An 18351-nucleotide genomic window follows, 5' to 3' on the forward strand; every position below is an offset into this window, starting at 1 on the left:
GAGCATTGCTTTGGCTGTCCCCCATGAAATCCTCTCCCCCTTTAGGGTTTTGAAATCCTCCTAACATTCTAGGTACATTCCCTCCACCTCTTGGCAAAACTTTATACCCACTCTGATACATGGGGTGCATTGCTTTGTTGCCCTGACTGTGCTTTGTGTGTGGTCACACCTTCACCACTCACCAATACTGCTACTTATATTGCAAATCTTCACTATTGTTGTCTGAACTAACTTTGCTTCCACCTGCTTTCTGTTCTTAGCTTTCTTCTTATTTTTCTCTTGTAACAAATGACAATGGTGTACAATAGTCAACTGTATTTCTGACCTTGGATTTGCTTCCATCCTTACCTGTTTCTTAATCTACCATTGAACTGGCTTTGGCAGTCTCTGACATATAATATGATAAAATAATATACCTGTTTCATCCCACGGTTCTCTCGTCTTGAGATGCCATCCGTTCTTGAATCTCTTGAATAAAGGCAGCAGGATTTTCATCCTCTCACATTTTCCTAGTCATAATCGCGCCCATGTGTGATATGTCAGGATGCTGCACTCTAAGCATTCTCCACAAATCTGCCTTGCAATTATTAAATGGTGTTCCATTATGTTTGTGTGTTCTGTGCAGTTAAACTTGCATACCCTGCTTGTCTCCAAATGCTGCAAGCTCTCTCCACTAGGATAGCTGCCGGGAGGTCTTTTATGTCACCCACTGTTTACGTCATTCCCGCAGTCATTCTCTCTAACTCATGAATCAATTTTCCCTCACTGGCAGACAAACTAGGTAATTTACATTTTAGATTGTCCTTGTCCATTTGTGGCCATGGAATACATTGTGGCCACCTTCCCCTTTTCTCTCATAACAGGACTTATGTACACCCTGGACCAAAATCATATCCCCCACACTTTTGGTCTTTTAGGTGGGGCTAGTTTGGCCCGTTTGTCTTCTTCCTGGCAGCGACCTTAACCTAGTTACATAAGGCTGGGACATATCCCCTGCACTACACGACCATGCTGGTGGTCATTCAGAATATGGTGTTGGCTCTGCTGTTTTCTCTTTAGGGTCTTCTAAATCTTATCATTTCACCCCTTTCTCTATGTTCCAGTCTATCGAAAAGCTGCATGCGCCTTCTCTTCATGCTTTCTCATCCTCCTCCCTTTCTTCATATGACATTATTATACCCCAACTGGTATGACTATTATCTCTTTCCTCATCATCAAGATCTAGTCTACTTAGGGACAGCGTTCTTTGCTCATCCATCAACATATTATCTGCTCTAGTTCCTGTTTCCTTCTGTGGGAATCCTGTGATGCTCCCCATAGCCTCATAGCCAACTTTCTCTCTCATCTGTCTACATAGATCCCCAATATGTTTCCCTATGCCTTCTGCCTCATGCTTGTCTGCACATGTCTGTATTCTCGGCATCCCTTGCAGATTCATGCGGGCTGCTGTGATCCTCTCTCTTCCTCCCATCACTCTCATGCTTCAATGGGTATAATACGTCTATTAACAATATGACCTATTTCATCATCTCTTTGTCCCCTACTCTTTCTCTTTTCTTCTTCCCTTCTCCCCATCTCCTTGTTCTCTTCTTCCTCTTGCCTTCTTTGCAACCCACATACTTTCAATCTTTGGGTTTCTATTTCTTCACAATTCTTCTCTTCTATTCTCCCTCTTCTTTCTGTTCTACATATATTCTCTGTTCTTCCTTTCTCTTCCTTTCCTTTTCTTTCTCTTCCCCCTATGCCCTTTCTAGTTCCTTTTTCTTCTTTTCTCTTTCTTCCCTTTCTTCTCTTTCATTAACATCATCAATGCCCTTTCGGTCTAATTTAAGCAGTATCTGTCCTCCCATCTACTTGTTTTGCACCATTATCATTCGACTGTCTTTCTCTTTCTCTCTTTTTTGTCTTCTGACTTCCTCATCTATATTTGTGTGTCCTTTCTCTCATCACGCTCTTTATGTTTGTCGCATGTGGACATATATCTATGTTCTTTACTTTTACTTTCTTCCATGCTGTCTTTGCTATTGTAAGTGGGAGGTGGAGTGTTGGATTAACAAACCCTGCTGCTGCTTTTAATTCCTTTAGAGGATATATCCCCTGGCTGTCTTCTATCGTACTTTCATTCATAGGAGGAGAAAGAGAAGCTGAGAGTATTATGTCTTCCTCTTTAAGCTGATTAAACATCCACTCCTTCTCTGGTGGGTCTTCTATCTCACTCTGGTGCATCTCCCAGAGTTCTAAAACAGCTAACCTTTTCTGTAGCTTCTTCCCTGTGTATGTAGCATGCAAGTGTGCCATCATGTGTTGCAACACTGCCTTTGATAATGAACCTATTTGAGGCCACAGCATAAGTGTTTTATTAGTCATCCCCTTCACCCACTCATCATGGCACTTCCTGATTTTAGGTGTGTATCTTTGTAATGTTCTGCATAGATGTAAAAAGGAAGTGTTCCCCCTTAGAACAAGTCGCTTTTAACTGTCAATACTAACAAGATTTTTCATTTATGTATGTATGTATTTATTTATTTATTTATTTAATCACACTTCAACAATTACTTTTGCCAGCACCATCAATCTCCATCCATCTCCAACAAACCCATTTCTCCAAAACAATTTTCTAACCTATACAAAAATATCAATTTTTATCTCTTCATTTATAGTTTTTGTCAATCCGCATTATCCTGTTATTATATAGATAATTTAATAATATTTTTTTTATCTTATTCTTTCCAAATATTATCCCTCCTAGGCTTGATTGGCATCAATTGCTTGCCTTCCTAGGTCCTAATAATTTGTCAACTTTTTCATCACCCTCAATACAAAACACATCAATACATTTTTTACACTGCTATTTTTCAAAATCCCCCAAAACATGTGTACACACTTTTTCTATGATCATCTTGTCTTATCTTCCTGACTGATATCTCATCTCTATTTTACTCCATGTAGGAGTGCGTCACGCACCCTTCCTTTGCTGTAGCTGCAGGAATCCCTTAAATAATACTCTGTTCCGGAGAGTGGTGCGATCCCTTCTTCCTCTTGAGGAAAGTGTAAGGAACTCATGGTGGCAATAGTAAAGACAGACACAAGTGATCACAGTTCAAGGGTGTTTATTAAACTGTATATGCGGGCTGGAAAAATGCCTCATCTAAATCTAAATCTAAGATGGGAGAAAGCTACAACCATCAAATAATAATAAGGCAGTCGTAGAGGCACCTTGTCAAATAAAAGGGCCTATACTAAGAAAAACCTATTGCCAATACTTATGCTAAATACAAACACAGAGTGTGGGATAGGTTTCACAGGAAAGAAAGAAGTGTTCACAAATAATAAGTCAGGATGTGGTAGTCAGGGTCTCCATTCCCCCAAGTTTTGAACACGGGACAAGGCGGGATTCCGGAGCACAGCACACACTCAAGCTTTCCCAGCATGACCTTACAGTTCCGCTCTCAATTTTCAGAGGCTTTGTGGTTAAGTCCCTTTTCTAAGAAAGATCTCTTGCCTCCGAGGGTCTGATGTGTTCCAAAATAACAAACAAAAGTTCCTTTCTGCTTATACGTTGCGTGATGCTTTTTCACCCCTGTACCCCCTTCTTCTGGGCTCAGACCCCTCTCTAATGTCAGCCTCCCTCTGCTGGGTACACTACAGATTTCAACACAATTTCCTCTGTGCTATTCACAAATCTTAATGTATCTTTAAACAGTTCACTGTGGACAACCCTCTGCCGTGTTCACTCTTGTCAACACACCATACTTTGGGACTGCAGATTTTGCCCCCTGTTCATCAGCATCCCTCCGTCGGGTTCACTCTTGACAACGTTTGTAATTCACACAGTTCTTCCGATGCAGGAGTCACATCCCTTAGCTTTACCTTCCTTTGTCGGCCAAAGACTTTCAACTGTACGGATGAATTTACTAGACCGCCATATGACCACTTTGGCCCTCTTCTCGCGCTGGTTGCAAGGTCTTCTGGTAACGGTAGTTTCCACCATAGGGTAATCGTCCAAAGTTTCTCAAGTGAACACCCATGTTGTGTCTGATTCCTCTATATCTGGTTCTCCCATCTTGTATCAAACAAGCAGTTCTTTGTACTTTCTTCAATTAGCCGTTTTGCTACTTTTGTTCAAACACAGTTCGGTTTTTTATCGGCTCTCCCCTTGACTCACCTGCTGTGATGATCCGCTTGGCTATTTCTTGTCTCTGGAGTCAAGGCCTGTACCACGTTGCCAGGTGTCTCATCTCGGCTTTGGTATTAGCAGAGGAGGGCCTTGTGTACTGTGGACATCTGCTGCAACACACGCCGGCCATTGGCTGGCTATTGTTCACAGTCTTATGATTCCTTCTGCAGAGGTTTCACTGGCCTGGTTCGGAAAGTGCAAGGTCGCTTCTCTCCTTGTCACCCTATCGACTTGCGCTGTCTTTCTCCTCCTTGAACTGCTGTGCTGAGTTAGCTCTCATGTTGTGCGGTCTGCCTCACTCGTACTGTGCTCTCCTTTTCCACCTTTTATCCCTGTGGGGAAGGAAAAGGGTCATCAGGTGTGTGCGATTCTGGTCAATTGCCTGACTTTGCCTGACCCTGGCGTTGGGACATGTCATGTAAATGGCTTTGGTGCTTGTCCGTTGTCTTTCATGATGTGCGAAAGTGTTGGTGTAGGAAAAGGGGGAATAGAATGTTCGCGTATCTTAAGGGGTAGAATGGGGAAAAGTTGGTGTCCCAATCCCACTCCCCAAGGAACCCCTATCCAGGTGATCCTCCCTCACTGGTCCACCTCAGGAACTGGATCCAATAGCGATGGCTGTGTCCGGGACTAGTCAGGGAGACACCTTCAGTTTTCTCACAAATGGTATTGAAGTATCTCTTTTCCCTATCAATTCCTGTTATGTTCTCCCTCAGCATATATATATATATATATACATGTAATACGGCTCCTGCCCATTTCTTTGCCACTTTGAATGGTTCTACTTACATCCGTTATTCAGCTTGAAGCCTTCCGTATCGACTCTTCCCTAATCGACCAGTTCGCATTCAGTCCAAGGGGCGCCTGCGGGGACGGAGTGGAATTTCCTCAAAGGGGCACCTGCCAACTGCCTCGGATCACATGTGTTATAACGTCACTCTCTGCAGGATACTGCAGTCTTCCGGCTAATGGTGGAAGACATTGAGAATCCAAGGGTCTGGATCAGAATCATCCGTACCACTACCAAATGTGCATTAGCACTTTTTGAGCATGTCTATACCTATTATGTTATTATCATAATAAACAGTCTTGGACCCAAATGATGAGACAAACTCAAAGAATATGGCAAAGTACTACTTACTAATTATCAGTTCAATAAAGTAGGCAATCTGGCAAACAACGAATTGTGGTCCACAAACTCACAATGCAGATTGGTTACACAAAGGCTTTATATCTCAATATGTGTCAGCTACGGTGTCATCCTACGTGGCAAATAATAAAACCTATCGGGCTTAGGGATTGGTTAGGGGAACATATCTACTTATAAAGTTTATAAGTCTTAGTAACTTTATTGGCTGCTCCTTCCCCGGTAGGCAAGCCTCTAACTTCTCTCTAACTACGTATAATACATCTTATAGCAGTATGACAGTAGCGTATTGGCTCATGAAACATTTTATGGTCATCATTGCATAGGCCGTCATGATAGGTTGGCATCCTCTCCCAACTTTGGACACTGGGCTCACTAGCAGCACGTAAGAAAAATGAAACTCAGGTGCAGAGAACAGCATCAGACTACTGCACACTTGCCCAATTAGTCCATCATCTACCATCATCCAAGGCCTCTTCTTTGTAGTTAACCTTGCAAGCTGTTCTCTTCTCTGGGACTTTTAAGAGAGTTTAGGTACACCACTATCTTCGTCAGGAGCTTAATGAATAGGCCTTATTTTCGGGATCTGGATCACGTGTGAGGAGACCAAGATTTTGTCAATTTCAACCTCTTATTTAGTGCTATTTAATTCAATCAAGCCAGGTGTCATTACTCCTCTTGGCCTCTGGAGACTTGGTTGCTCTACCTCACATTGGCTTTTCTGCATCTTTTATTGGCAATACTTAGCACTCATAAATGTTTGCTCATCTACTTAATCTAACAGAAATATGTCCTGTGTATGTTGCTTATCCTTGTTAACTCTCCTTGCACCCTACATAGCTTCTCGCTGTTGCATCCTTGATCTCAGGCCAGCAGCTATTCTTTGATCATGCATGTATTTGTATTTTCATCCTCTGGCAGCTCTGGTCTCTCTCCTTCAACCTCTTCGCTTACTATCATTGAGAGCGAGCGTCCATCTTTTCAACATGGCCGCTTCACCCATCTTATGTTTTCTACTGCAGCAACTTGTATATGGCCCATCTACCTTGCGGTTCTGCATATAAACATTCACTACTCATCTCATTACTTTTCTTCTTACTTGTATGTATGTTTTACTCTTATTTCTTCAGTTACATCTTCATTCTTAAGTATTCTTATATTGTTTCAATGCACCATTGTATTTTCACCTTATGACATCACTTTGCATGGTATTCAGTGGTGCCTGCAAATCTCCTGCTACCACCTCAGTACGAGGTTACATTTGATACGATTGTCTGAGTACATAACTTTTCTCATACACTCTAGGCAGTATTGGGATGATACCATGCTCAGTGCCTTCCTGTTATTCATCCATTATGACGGAGGTGAGGGGGCAGAGGATATCCATGATGTACATGTTTGCTCCTCTACCGTGGGTCTGAACTGTCACAGTGTACCCCCTTTTGATGGGAGACAGTTTAATTGAAAAATTATGCATTTATTTCTCAGCCCGCAATGTGATGTGCTTTTCCAATCTCCACTTGGATTACATTTTTTTGTTTTTTCACTTTCTCTAGATTTCCCTTGCAGAAAGACACCTGCACAGTCTGCCTAAATAGGCCCAATTTTGCATGCAGGTTTCTGAATGCTGGCAGGTCATTTCCCCTGGGCCCTTGAGTTCTGTGGTTTGGGGCCTTTGATTACACCCCACAGGGGTAAGGAAATGTTTCGCACTTAGATGGGTTGTTGGCGGTAGGAAGTGTACCACACTTAGATCGATTGTTGGGGGTAGGAAATGTACTGCACTTGGATGGATTGTTGGGGGTAGGAAATGTACTGCACTTAGATGGATTGTTGGGGGTAGGAAATGTAACAAACTTAGATCGATGGTTGGGGGTAGGAAATGTACTGCACTTAGATGGATTGTTGGGGGTAGGAAGTGTACCGAACTTGGATCGATTGTTGGGGTTAGGAAATGTGTTGCTACTAACTAACCACTCTAAAAACTCACCATTCTGCATACTAATTCTCAAACTCTAAACTAAACACAACCATACCTCTAGCGCACCATAAACCGCACCCACTTCACAACACCTAACATGAAATAAAACCGTACACACTCTCACCTCAACACCACATGACTACAGACCATAAACGCACCAATGCGCAGTGACCGGTTTCTCCGAATTGATGCTGCCACCAGCACATCAAAGCACTCTTGCTCTTTTCGCGCTCAGTCTGACCAACAAACCCTGCCAACCCCTTGCATTGCAGATGCGCCAGAGCGCCACGAGACCACAGTGCTAAGAGTGCTCAGGGCAAGAACCTTTAACATAACAAGCACCTTAGTTTTGCGTGTGTATTCTTAAGTGCTTACGAGTCACAGTGGTGAGGTTGGTTGCAACACAATCTTGTTATCAGCCTTCTGGTACTTATCTGATGGCTTTCTGTGGCTAGATAGGGCAAAGGTGTGCCTCTGGATACCATCAGGGGACATGGACACAACTTTCCACTAAAAGCAAGCTGCTAGAGCATTGGGGATCCTCGCAAAGTGTAGGGTTTGCATAAACGGAATTTGAACTAATTCAGCGAGTCTAACTTCCTTTGTGTATGCATGCAGTGCACTAATTCGGAGGTCTGTGCTTTTGACTTTTTCCTCCTACGCAGTGCTAGTTCAGAACCGCTACATTTTGCAAACGTATTGCTGCATGCTGGTACCTAAAAACACCAAGCCTCTAGTTGCTAATAAACAAGGACATTCTCAGAAAACTGCATGAACTGCTGTTCTCATAACAATGAACCTATGGGCATATCTTGTTCTCAACCCACTCTCATTTTAAAACCCATCGACTTTCAAATAAGGCAAACAGCTGAATAATTTAGCCAGATCTGGTGTACAAGCCTCGAGCTGGACGATAAAGCTTTTTCTGCGACACACGCCTAAGATTGTCAGAATAAATGCATTCAATTGAAAAAAGGAATGCAAGTGTTTCTGAGCATACAGCAGGACTCGCAGAAACTGTCAGCTGGCCCTGTTTTGCTCACATACATTTGGTGCACAGTGGCCATCTTGTAGAGAGGCACTGATACGCTGTGGCCCGGACATTAAACCTTGATGGATGCCGAATCATTGTTTTCCCACTGTGTTGGCTCGATATGATGACCCATGCCACCAACTCTGAAGGCCCTGTAGAAGCACAAATGGGTTCTACAGGGATGTCATTTCACCAAAATGCCAGGGGTATCAGAAGTGACATCACACGACTCTTGACCTCTGATGACATCCCAGGACGTGATGTCATTTGACCCAACCCCGAAGTGACATCGCGGGAAGCAAAGGAACATGACCTTTTGCCTCTTGACCAAAGAGGAAGGGGCATCAGATAGCATTGCTCCTAAGTACGCAACAAATAACATGGTTACGATATCACTATAATGTGATATACATTTCATACAAGAATGGATCACCATATGTGTCCTTAATATCAGTGTGTATAGACCCTTATTAACAAATTACTGTGAATGCATGCAGACATCCAAGGACAAATGATAATGATGTGTTATTATAAAGCACTTACACTCAAGAGCTTTATATAGAACAAATATACATACAATGTCACCCAACCTGTGTTGGTACTCAGTTATTGACTTCAGAAGGACGAAAGGCTGAGTTGAGGTGTTTCAGAACAGACTTAATCAGGGACTCACATTATTTGTTATTCCTATTCTTTCCTATTTAGGGTCACTGCTGAACGTGTTACACTAGTGCAACCCCCTGTTTTTTTAAGAGGCCTGAACAAGGAAGCCAGCCACTTTCCAGAAACAAAGAGCCAAAAGACACAGCCCACAGCCAGCCCAGGAGCTTAGATTTGTTTTTTTTTAAACAATCTTTTTAGGGGTGGCAAGAGAGACCACAGGGGTAGCAAGGGAGACCTCAGGGGTCACGGTAGTGACCCCTGGAGACCCACAAATAAGTCCCTGGGGTTCTATAAAAAAGAGGCTTTATTAAGTTGGGACCCTGTATACAACATGGAATCTTTATTGTATCATGGCCAAAAACGTGCTTGAAAAGAGGTCGTCTTCACCTTATGCACCTGAGCTTCTAAAATTCACTTTTTCAATTGACGCAGCTTTATGGTTATACCTTCTCATACATTACCGTCTAATTGGCAAGAAGACTCGCAGTTGATCTAAGGAGTCCGGGCAAGCTGGACATTTTAAAAAAAAGAGGTACCTGTAGAGAGGTGACGGAGTGGTATATTAAATTGTTTTCAGAAGAGCTGAGCGTTGGCTTAAGAGGGATACTGTCCTCTTACCTCGGTGGATCGCCAAAAGCAAACTGTCTGGTTAAGGGGGCTGCTGGTAGACTGAAGTCATTGGACTAAGCTGGGAACAAATCAAAATGCACCCTCACTTGAGAGTTTTCTCCGGACACCTACGTATCCTTCAAGAAAGTTGAGGTCATCAGGACTCCCAGGGTCCCACTTACCGGCTTAGTGACTGGCTACCCAGCACAGTCCTTCTAGACCAACAAATGCACTGATTACTAATTAGTTTAGTGCAGTTTTTTAAACATTGTCCTTTTCTGGTTTTGCAGCCTGCTGCAGTGACTCACAGCACTTAGTTCTATATAAAGCAACAAAGGTCACCCATTCTTTTTAGGTCTGTAGAAAGCTTAAGCTCTTACATACAGTAAATGTATCTTGCGAAAAAAGAATTCTGCTGCTTTGAGTGCATTTGTCTTTAAATGTATCTATTTAAATGGGGTTTTCTGATGTGTGTCATTGCATGTTCTGTTGTGAGCAACATGCAGTCTTACACAGGGATTATGGTAAAATGTTAAATACTTGCAATTATGTTAATAATACATGAAATATAGCAGCTATAATGAATAGTGTGAAGAATGGGCCTTATTCCAAGTTTGCCGGTATTCCGGCTGCAAATCCGCTGAAATACCGGCAAACAGAATTGCTGTTACCAGCACTTGGTCTGCCGGAATAAAAGGCAGATTACAAGTGCCAGTGGGACTCCATGGGGAGTTTTTGCCACTATTACCGGATGTGCCGGTAATGAAGGCAGTTGTTGGCTGATAGGCGTCAGATTTACCTCCAGCTCTTAGCAGGAGGTTAATCCTTAACCCCTACCAGCAAAGTTGTAGTTGTCCGGTGCAGTAAAAGGGCAGGTAAAAGTTATTACCAGCTCTTTTACTGTGTACCGGCCAACTTCGAATGAGGCCCATTGGGCTTCATTACAAGCCAGGCAGCATGGAAATAAATGTGCTGGTAGCAACGTACTGGCACCCTTTCTGGACCACCAGACTATGAGAATACCTGCAAGGGCAGGTGCTCCCAGCAGTTCTGACCTCCTAGTTACATTAACCTAACAGATAAGGATAACCACTGGGTCCCATCACCCATGCTCAACTGACACAAAATAGAACAACCTTCCCACAGCATTCATCGCCAAACATTCCACATGACATCACAGGCTCTCACATACAGAGACAAGCACTTCACAACACATCTCCTTCCTGCCCAATGACGCACAAGCACATGACGCACACCAAACAAGCACTTCACAACACTCCTTCCTTTCCAATAATCCACAACACAAGGAGTTCATCACAACGTGTCCAGTTCCTTTCCAGAGACAACACTGACGCGGGGAACACAGACAAAGGAGACTTACATCTAACAGACATACCATGCATCTTTTTATTGAGAGATGCAACTCAAAACACTTCTGGGACGTTATCCCTACACCTACTTCATACTCCACACCTCATTACTCTGGGACGGAATCCCTACACTAACTTCAGACTTAAATCCCGATGGGGCGCTATCCTCCTCTATTGGGACGGAATCTCTACACTGGCTTTAGACTTAGATGGACTGGGAAGACACTACCTCTCTCTGTTTGGACGGAATCCCTACACTGGCTTTATAGTAGACAACTCTGGGAAGGGGATCCCTACACCTTGAATGGGACGCTATCCCTACGCTTACTTTAAGTGTAACATTTCTGATACATTTGCACTGGCGACTCACTTCATGCGTAGAACATTTTGAATTAGAATATCCTATTCCAAATGATATCTGTGAATATATACAGCTCTAAAAGTCCATGCCACCTTCTTGCAGCCTACTTTTACTTTGTGCGCATACCATTAAAATTCTAAAAGTCCATGTTGCTCTAGGCAACCTAACCTTGGAATTCCTCAAGAGGTTACTTCTATCTCACTCAAACCCTCTTTCTTGCACTTCCAGGCATGCATACGGCACTTCCAACTTTCACATTTAAATCAACTCTGTATATCATAAAGTCCATAAATGTCCATTTATGGCTGCAAATTCTCAAAAGGTTATGCTTAACTTCCTTAAATCACCATAAAATGCCCTGACCGCTCATACTCAACATGTGCATCTATCCACTTCACACATTCCAATGACTATGACAACCTTTGGCATCATTTCTTCTCAAGTTTACATAACACCAATAAAATCTTCCCTTCTTTGATGTATGTTACATCAGTATAAAAAGGATACATTTCCCGTGGCTTGGGTGTACTTGCATTGCGATATCCGCAGTCGGGCATCTCCAGTTCTCATATCCTTGCCGGCATATCACATTGCACTTTCAACAGCCAGGCCTCTTCACTGCTAGTATCCCTGCCGGTGATGACCTCTTCTGATCTCTGCGGTAACTCTTTCTCACTTCTTCTTTCCGCCTCGTAGAGCTTCACATGATGGGTCCAGCGGTACTGGATCAACAGATCATTACTGTTCGTTGGCAAACTTCACTGCTTCACGTGATTCCCAGATTTCTGTTGTTCGTTGGCAATCTTCGCTGCTTCACATGATTGCCAGATTTACTTCGGCCACTTAGTGCTCCTTTACTACCTGCTTTCGGCACACATTAAGAAACATAGAAGGGTCCATTCCTCAAACCCTGCAATGCCATCCACAGATCACGTAATACGCAGCTACTGCTCTTTTCCACACCAAGAATGCGTAACTGCACTTCATGGATCAACGAGGCGTCGGGACCGAACTCCAGCTGATCAGTATTCCACTTAATCGCTGGCTCCCCAGCGTCTCGTTATGACATCACCATTAGCATCTTTGCCTGAGAGTAGCACACATCTCCTGCTCCCAACCATCAACATGCTGGAATTTCATTTGCAGCACGCTGTGCCAGTAAGCCACTTCCAACCACATGGTTATTTTAAATGTAAAGAAACAGTCCCCTAAATGAAACCGTCTTCTGAACGCAATGACACTGGCACATTTTGACCGACCTTCAATAATCTCTCTTTTCTACTTCAATGCCAATTATAACGTCTCTGCTTACAACCCCAGGGCACATCTTAATGCTGGGGCTTAACTTCACTTGCTTCTCTTCAGCTTACATAATACTTCACACTTCTTCTTATGGTGCCTATGCTTCTCTTTAGGTTTTTGTTTTGTTTTTGGAACTTAACTTCACACCCCTTTCTCTTCTGCTTCTACTTGACAGTCTTCCCCATACGAATGCGCAGGTGGTTCCCCCTTTTTCTCCCCCTGGGTGATGGGACTTACTTTTAGTTCAATGGGGGGCAGTGGTTCCTTCTCTTTTTCTGCTGCTCCCCCCTCAGCAGTCTCTTCTTCTTCTAGTTTGCACAGGTTCTTTCTTTCAGTAATCCTCATCGCCAGTGTAATAATTTGACTTTTGACTCTTCTGTAGCTTCTCCCATATACTTTATTACTAGTTATATTAAGCTAACAGATAAGGATAACCACTGGGTCCCATCACCCAGGCTCAACTGACACAAGATAGAACCTTCCCACAGCATTTATCACGAAACATTCCACATGACATTACAGGCTCTCACATACAGAGACAAGCACTTCACAACAATATGTCCTGTTAGAAATCACCTCAAAAAGCGGGCCGCAGGTCTGTTGCACGCAGCCGCTATTCCCATTGTTGTTATCTCATTGCCGATAGCCGCGTGCGTCCATGATGATGTCATCACGTTCTCAGTCACAAAGCCTATCAGGAAATGTAGAGCTGGCATGAATTGTGCCTAATCCATTATAATATTAAAAAATGTGTGAGTTTCCTTTAGAAACAGTTGAAGCTGTTCTCAACACCCATAAAAGAGTTAGATGGCAGACCACAACTCTTCCTAAAACTCTGATGGGGTATAACCAATAGGTTCCATCAACTCACGCTTGTGAGTGTGGCAATGATTTTTCCCCCCATTCTGAGGTTGTGATTATAGTGCAACTTGGTGGTGCTTCAGCGTGATCTGCAGAGTATTGATCCATTACTAATCCTCTAATTGTGATAACGTAGTGTTGCTCAACCATTGGACATTGGTGTAAGTGGTGCACAACTCTGCCCGGTCCCCAAAGGTAAATTGCCCATGATAAATTGTATCTGATTCTTTAACAACATAATGCTAGGAATGCATTGCTTAATTGAAAGAAAACAAACTAAAACATGTCAACAATACAACATGTAATGGGAGAATCCTCAAGGCTTGTGTAAGTAACACATCTATGATTGTCCAACTGTTCACTGAACACGTATTCCAGTTGGAATGTACCATTCATCCTCATTCTGAGGTTCAAGCATAGTATCATGGCTATGCAGCAAATTAAAACAACATCCTCAAGCCTTGTGTGAGTTTAAACTCTAATGCTGGGATTATTAAGCAATGCTTCCCCTGGGTATTAAAGTAATTTGAGTTTATTGCTAGAGGTCTTAGCAGCTAAGGCCTATGTCAAATACGATAGAACTGCTAATGGCAGTTGTTTGACATGCTCCTCAGTATACAACCTGTTTGTCTTGCTCTATGAATTAACACCACTGTTAGGACTACAAGAACACATACATCTCATGTTCCTTGTTTAGCCCCTCTGTGGTGCATCTTAAAAGAAAGATGCATCAAGATTGCATCTGTCAGAGTTTCAGTGTAAGATCACCACCCCGTTTGTTGCATTTGGCTTTCATTAGCCCGATAAATCTGATGTCCTGTCTATTATCCATTTGGTGCATCTCTTGCCAGTTTAAAGCTAGTGGCAGTTTCGGGTCTTGACTACCAAGATTGGCCATATGTTCCTGAATGCGTGTGCAAAACTGTCTGATGGTGCTACCTACATAAGCAGAAGATTGAGTACACCATATGGGTTGTTCTGCAATTTATAAAGTTGTTGCTATGAATTTCAACTCTGTCCTTGTACCTGAAGTTATGGCAGTCAGTGTGTGCAAATCTGCTTATACTGCAAGTACCACATTTGTGGAAACCCTTCGTTTTTGTCAGCCAGTTTGAGCCATCCCAGCTTCATTTGAGTCTAGAAAGGAGGGACATAGTTTATTTCTCTATGTCGGTGCTCTGGTGTATGCACATTGTGGACTCTTGTCAATGTAGGGTAATATGTCTTTATCCATCTGTAGTAAATGCCAATGTTTCAGCATAATTTAGTGTAATGTCTGTTAGTCCTTAGAATACTGCACAATTATGTTTATGTGACTACTATGCTCCTGAATGTAAGTACTCAGATGGGATCATTTATAATTGGCATAAGGGGAAGCCCAAATACAGAGTCGATATTCATTTTAATCCTCCATATTTCAGTAGCAGATTCCAACGAGGGTGACAACTTCTGTCGCTAAAGAAAGTAACAATTTTTGAAAACTCACATGAACCAAACAAGTCAACTTATTAAGGTATGAGTGGCCTATACACCCTTCACATTTCATTTGATGCACGTGGTCAATAATATATGGTAAACACAATACATCTGTGTGTTTGCAACCAGACCACCTTGCATCAATGCAATATGTATATATACATTTTCAAGGCAAAAACTTTAGTTTCAGGGATGTTAAGGTGAGAACTTAATGCAACTAACCCCTGGAAATTCAGTTAAAGCCACCTTAACTTCGCACCCCCTGTTGCACAGACTATGACCACAATGATGACGTCACAGATCACATCACTCATGACGTACATGTTGTATGAGATCAATAATGACATTACAAATCACATCACTGATGCCATCACTGGTGACAACATTGATTGCATTGTATATTACTGATTACATATATAATGGAATTAGACCTAACATCATTTATTAGTTGAAGAAGTTTGAGGAACTACTGGGGGGATACCAACTTCACGACCATTGCGCCCTTGTTTTGCTCCTAGTCTTGCATAGTTGTCGCATGTATGTGAAGATGGAACAGAGACTTTGGTTCCTCTGCTCCGTTTAATACAAATAGGACTGGGTTGACTTCACATGTCAGCATTCGCAAGGCATACTATCAAATAATTATTCACTGTGCTCTTGTATAATTCACATAGCCAAATTGTGGTTCTATTGTGGTACTCTCTAGGTCAGGATCCATCCAAATTTTCACACTTATGTTGTAATAACGCCAATGCATAAATGTAACAAATTAGAAAATTGTTGGCATTATCAAATATAAGCCTTGTGGCAGTTGGTAAATTCCAATGGTGGGAAAACCACATTTTACCATGGTTGCATGGTTTTTTAAAAGCCTGGGGTCACTGGCCAGCACCAAAGGCCATAACTAGTGGTCGGTTAATGTTCAAAAATACCAATGTAAATGGTTAAAATCCATGCCTAATAGCCTGTCACTGTTTTAAAATATACAGTAGGCAATGTTGAAAGCTGTAGTCAGTGGCCATGCTAAAGGCCATAACTAGTGTCCATTAATATGTCAGAATATACAGCTGGCACAGCCAGAGGCCGTTGTCATGGGCTAATATTGTATTATGATATGATATAATAGGTTATTTATAACACGCTTAATACCCAGAGGTTTCTAAGCATGGACTCAGGGTTTGAACTTCTGTTGCTCCGTGTCGTCTTGCTTCCAAGGTGAGCATGTTGCCACTGTGCTAGCCTCCTGAGACTATTGTTGCCCCTGTGCTATCCTCCGGAAACATGTTGAAGACCATGGCTAGTGGCTGGTTAGTGTATATAGTATACAGTGGGCACAGTTGAAGGCCATAGCTAGTGTCTGGTTAGTGTTGTGTAATACACAGTGGGCACCCACGAAGGCCATCACTTATTGCATTTATTTATTTTAAAATTTACACTGGACATGGCCAAAAGATGAACAGACTTCTGAAGGCCAAATTCCATGGCTAGTGGCCCATTCATATGTTAGAATATACAGTGCACACAGTCAAAGATTGTGGCCACTGGCCAGTTTTGTGCTAAAGTCCATGGCTAGTTCCTGTTCAGTATATATAATATATAGTGGACACTGTTGAAAGCTGCATCCACTGGTAAAGGCCAAAGTCTATGGTTGGTAGCTTGCTAGCGTTTTAAAATATTCAGCGCAAATGGGTGAAGGTTGTGACCACTGTCCATAACTGAAACCCATGGCAAGTACCCATTCATGTGTTAAAATATATTTTAACGACGGAGAAGGTACACTCATTGATCCATGAGGTTGTTGATGAAGCGGAAAACAGAGGAGTTATTTCTGAAGACTCGTAAGTTTCTGGAAACTCAGCATCCCATTATGTCAGTAATCTACATCCTGCCTAAGATTCACAAGAGGCTTAAGAAACCACCAAGACGTCCAATCATAGCAGCAACAGGTAACCTCCTGGAATCACTAGCGAAATATCTGGACAAAATCATACAACCGTCAAACAGGGAAGCCCGACATACATAAAGGACAACATGCACTTCCTCTCAATACTGAATGTAGCACAGTTTGTTAAGGGTCGATACCTGTTATTTACCATGGATCTAACTTTGCTATATACTAACATTATACACGAAGCAGGACTAGAGACTGTGGTTGTTGGTACAATCAGAAACTTGCATGGGCGACAAAGTATTTGTCCTAACTTTACTGAAACTGGCTCTCATGGACAACTTTGGGGAGAGATTTTATTTACAGATGTCGAGCACCAGTATGGGAGTCGCCGTGGCACGGAGTTATGCCAATACATTCAGGTTACACCTGGAAACAACACATGTACTTAACTCCCCCAGATGGCTACAACAGCTCTCGGTGTCTCTCGGTGTCTGTGAGGTACATTGATGATGTCTTTGGCATATGGACAGGCCCATTGGATGAATTACATGCATTCTTCAAGATGATGAACAGGATGCATCCACAAATCAAGTTTACTATCCAAATCAGTGACAGTACTATTAACTTCCTAGATGTGGGGGTTTACTGTGGAGGCGATGGACTAAGTACAAGAATCTTCACCAAACCAATGAACAGGAATAGTCTATGATGGCCACAAGTTTTCATCTTTTCATCCAAAATGCACCATCAACAGTGTCCCGCAGTTTTTATGGTATTGGACGAAAATCTCTGATACTGAGGAGTGCAACAGACAAACAGTGTCCTTGAGAAACAAGTTTCTTGAAAGGGGCTATGATGCAGCTACCTTGACGGACATTGCAGAAAGGGTCAAGGTGACTCCACGGGAAGCCTTGTTATAGTTAACACCTCAACCGCCAACCCGGACAACTGTTGATGTATGTGACTACACACTCAAGGCAGAGCAACAAGATTAAAAAAGTGATGAAGCGGAATTGGTCTATGTTGCAGTTGGATCCCCAGTCAGGCTCTACGGAACACCTTGGTAAGATCAGAAATGCCTAGAAAACAAGGAGCAACAACTTTACATAAAGGCACTGTACCCTGCCATAACTGCCAACATTGCAGTAACATTATTAAAGGCACAAGCATTACGCATCCACATTCGGGAAAAGCCATTGATTTGAAACATTCTTGTGCATGCGATAACTCCAAAGTAGTGTACGCTCTCAGGTGCCCATGTGGCTTTTATTATGTGTGCACGACAATGCGCAAAGCAAAAACCAGGTGGACTGAATATAAATCCAACATTAGTACGAGGAATTTAAAGTCTCCTGTTGTGACACACTTTATTGAAACCAGACACAGTGTGTCCAAACATAAATGTGTTATTCTTGAACAAGTACCATTGGGCACTAGAAGTGGTGACCTGCATAGAAAGTTACTCCAGAGGGAAATTGCG

The sequence above is a fragment of the Ambystoma mexicanum genome, chromosome 2q (genome assembly GCF_040938575.1).
Source record: "Ambystoma mexicanum isolate Mex_15411 chromosome 2q, UKY_AmexF1_1, whole genome shotgun sequence".
Lineage (NCBI taxonomy): Eukaryota > Metazoa > Chordata > Amphibia > Caudata > Ambystomatidae > Ambystoma > Ambystoma mexicanum.